Consider the following 4,905-nt stretch of genomic DNA (forward strand, 5'->3'; position numbering starts at 1 on the left):
ATGTACACAACACCATATGTACACAGTACCATATATGCAACATGCACACAACACTATACGTACACAATACCTCATATGCAACAGGCACACAACACTATATATGCAATATGCACACAACACCATAGGTACATCATGTACAACATATACACAACAATAGTATTGCACATCCAAAAACCACACTGTCTCTACCAGGAAACCTTACTTCTAGTGTCTTTCCACTATCCATGCTTGTCCCAACATGTTGTATATCGCACTGATTTCATTCCACTAATGTATCCCTCAGCATTACCTGTTATAACATAAACATATGCATAGTATAAACATGTAATATCAATTCATATCCACATGATACTAACCTCATAGATTTGTCCGAGCTACTATGTCCACTTGATTCCAGGAACTTCTTCATGCCATTCAACTGCATAAACAATCATTCCTCCATAAGAATGATCCTTGACAACCTTGTCAGACAATGACATACATACATATATATACACATATAAACATCAGGATAAGGCATTCATGATCTCTAATGACCCTGTCAAAAAAAATGGCATACATACATACATATATATAATCATTAGCATAAAGAAATCATGATCCTTGACGACCCTGTCAAACAATGACATACATACATACATATATATACATAAATACACATTAGCATAATCATGATCACCACATAATTACCAGATATCATAAGGTCTAGGTTAAGAGAACTCCCTTTATTCATGCAACACATGCACAACATTGAGAACAATAGTTCCCAACATAGCCAAGGCATTTGACACCTCAAATCCATTTACCTTACCTTTCCTATTACCTTTCTCATGACTGTCCTGCCACCATCCATTTACCCCAATGGACCCCACCAATCCAACTGACTGTCATACTCTTGCCTTCAGTTTCCCTTATACATGCACCGGGCTTCATCCGAGTCTTATATTACCTATTTGACTTCAATCAGCTCTCCCCCAGCTCCACTAAATTTCCTCTTTCCCCAACCAATCCCCAAGATCCTCAAAACATAAAAGGAAGAACCAAAAGCATGCAAGAAGAAACCCATGAAAACCAATAGCAATATGACACCACAAACAAAGTGGTATGACCACACACTAGACATAAACAAAACTGCAATCAAGCACAAAAATTATAAAAGACCAAAGGCACAAGGCTAGTAACAAACACCATGAATCAATCCCCATGGCTTCCCAATACTTCCAAAGGAAAGCTCAACTTGAGCCTTCTCCAAGATTTCATGGCAGTCTCTTTTCCATGCAATTCCCTGTATCATACTGTCATAAACACATAACTATCAGTGTATAAATAAATATAACAATATACCAATTATCTTACCTTGTTGTGGCAAGCACGTTGCCTTGTAACTGAACACACATGCCAGCCACATGTTCAAAAGGTCAATACATTATATCTATTAATTTGAAATCAACCTTTACGAAGTCTAACAACCATGTCATAATCAACAATCAACTCACATTCATCAGTCATAATACATAATGCTACAACTATCACCTACTTACACTCAAGTACATATCAGCTATTCTCAACACATATGTGTTAGTGCAAACATCTCAAACAAGATCATTCCTTCATGCAATATTATAGATACAAACTCATATCATGCAACTAGTCAAACATTCAAACAACAAATAGATGACATAATCAAACATTCAAGCACCAAGTAGATGACATAAGCAAACTCATACCTTAATGTATCTCAGGGGAGGCTATCTTGTTTGCACAGTCAATCTATATTAGCACAATATAACTTCACAACATATCAACCCAAACATAATTAAGTTCATGATATCCATAACATTAAATAGCTAACATGTTCACATCATAAACTCATAAACAATTGTCATTCATGCATAACAATCACATATGCACAATCAGTCTAGATTATTATGACACAATATCACAAACATATTGACTCATACCTGAATGTCATAACCCTAACCATCTGCATAGGCCAATCCAAATTAGCATGATACATATAACATCAAGATCCTAAGTACAATGACCATAACCATCATGCATACGACCACAATGCATATAACAACAAGTTACTATCCTTCATGACTAATCGACATAGGTACATATGATCACACTGATTAAATAACATCTATCATACATGTAATTGCAACAACCATAGACTGACTGATCAAGCGCTCAGTATTTAGCTCAAAAATCAAAGTTCTCAGAATGGCTCGAAAACTGAATGACCACGTCCGTCTCAGAAAAACGATCCTAACACAACTCGTTTCAATGAAAACCAAGTTCGTATGAGGAAGTTATTGAGTTTTGTTCGCTTTGCTAAACATGCGAAATTTTGCAAAAAAAAATGCCTAGTCACTACATAGTTAGAATTTCGTACTGCTGACGTGGCAAGTGACTAGGCAGGGTCAACGAATCAATTGGAGCTCGCCAAGTGTCAACTTTTTATTGGTTGATTAGGGAGGTGACGTGTCACATTTGTAGTGGTTTGAATTGGACCAATGAGGAGGGGACAAGTGGCAAGCCCGAAGTGTTGTTGGGAAAAGTATCCAATACGGAATGACCCTATCCCACTCTAAGGGTGATAGTACCTCAGCAACAACCGAATGCAAAGCTATTCAAGATTACTTCTTTATGAGATGTAAGAGAGAGGAGAAAGGGATCCACTAACCGTTATCTTCCGCTAATGGTTGATCCAATCTTCCCTCTTTGCTGCTTGCTCCCAGCTCCTTGCTCTTTCACTGGCCCAGCTACACAAAGATCCTGCAAAAGCACAAGAAAGGGAAACTACAAGAAGCATACATCCATAATTGATTCAAGGATTAGAATAAATCAAATATACAAGTATCAATACGCCACAGAGACACATGCATATAGAAGAACCTCAAATGCTTTATTTAATGGAAGAAGTAAAGTTCTGAGAGTGTTACAACCATAATAGGCCCAATCCAGCAACACCTCCCAGCAGAAAGAAATCTCCTCTTCACCTCCTTCAAGCAAATCACCCAATAGTTCTATGCACAAACCAACAACACTTCCTTACATTCACAAGATTCCAGCCCCCTTAGACCTCTTGAGAGAGCTCTATATATAGGAGTTTTGGAGAAAGGATGAGTCAGCTTGAGCTTGGCATGAAGCTGACTAGTGTCCTCTCCCACTTCAGTTATACTTCAGTTCTTGAGTCCACTTGGAGTTTCTTGCTTCCACTTGGAGATCTAGATCCTCTTACTCATCACAATTCCCTGATCCAAGTGTCATTTTGGAAGCTTCCTGGGCATTTGACACCTTGCAGAATGACTGTGCCACTTGGCCAATCTCGCCCAGCGTAGGTAGCCTTCATTAGAGTTGACATTCAGCTCAGGTACAGAGTGGAGCAGTTGACATTTAGCGCAGATGCTCAGTGGAGCAGCTGACATGATCCAGAATTAGCTTGTTTTTGAGTGTTTTCAGGTGGAGAACTGATTTTTAGTGCTGTGGTTTGCTGACCTTGTTCCTCTAGGGGTAGGAACAACATGTTTAGGGACTTTGGATCCCTCAGATTATTGACATTTCATGCTTCATGCTGTTAGGCACAAAATTGTCTATAACACGAAGGCCGCCACGTGTCCCTCCCCAAAGGATGGGCTTGGCATAGTTCATCAAAATTTTATGGAGGTGCCGGGGTTTGACCCTGCAACCTCCTATCCACAAACCAAAGCTCTTAACCGCCTCCGCTACAAGTTGTTGCTTACCACTATAGTTCTCCACATATATTTAACGTGTATTGTGTTGAGGGTTGGTGGTTTTTTTTTTTTGGGGGGGGGGGGGCGTAGCCCGCAGGCTAGCCCTCCCCATGTGAACACAAAACAATAGCAGTTACGGTTACAACAACCTCCGGTGGCTCCAACACTTTGATGGTTATCGCATCCATGTGAACGCGCAACGGTTAACAAAAACGACTCCAACATATAACCACGACATTTAATGTGAGGCATGTGACACCTCCGTAGAAACCGTCAGGGTTACGGTTTCATAACCGTTGGGGAAAACCGCGCGAAAAACCGCCATATGTGACTGCTCCAAATCCGTCGGGGTTACAGTTAGCCCTAACTGCGTAGTTATAGCGCTAATCATGGATTAGTGAATAATTAAACCCGTTTAACATTTATTAAACTCGCAATTAAAAATGACAACATTTTTTACGGATTCCACTATTTTTGGTCCTGCCTCCAGATTTAGCGGCCCTAATTGGAGTTCTTCCAGATTTGGAGGAGGATTTGTAGGGAAAAAAATATTTGAGCCATAATTAGAGCACTTTTCAACCAAATTGAGCTCAGGAAAAGGTGTTCCTAGCTAATTTCGACATTTTGAACATATTGGAACATGTATCAGGAGAACTAGAGCTTTGTAAACAATATTTTTTCCACATTGACCTAATACAGAGGCCCAAGCCATGGAAGCTGGACCAAGGATATGTAGCCCAGGAGGGGTGAACTCCTTCATCAAAACACTGTGTTAAAGTGTTCAATTGATGGTTTGTTGTACATTTTATTATTGTTTTTCAACACTTTTCTTTTAAGCTAATTCGCTCATGAATGTCAAATTAAACTTGATGTAATTTACTTGTTTACAATCACCAAACAACCTAAGGAAACCTACGCACAGGAAGGAATGAACAAGCATTTGTTTATAAATCTATAATTGAAATTAGCACAACAAAACTAACATATAATAATAGATCAATTTGGTATCAGAGCAAAGATTTATTTGCTTGATTGCTTAAGTTTTGTGCAAGTAGGGTTTTAATGGCTGCAAAATTGTGATGCTTACAATGTTAAAGTTGCAGAGAGGAGAAGGGAAATTGTTTTTATTTTTTGACAGAAACGGTTATGGTGTATATATATTCAT

The sequence above is a fragment of the Pinus tabuliformis genome, chromosome 7 (assembly GCF_031772625.1).
Source record: "Pinus tabuliformis cultivar Carrire ecotype Pingquan chromosome 7, CPIR1, whole genome shotgun sequence".
In the NCBI taxonomy this organism is placed as follows: domain Eukaryota; kingdom Viridiplantae; phylum Streptophyta; class Pinopsida; order Pinales; family Pinaceae; genus Pinus; species Pinus tabuliformis.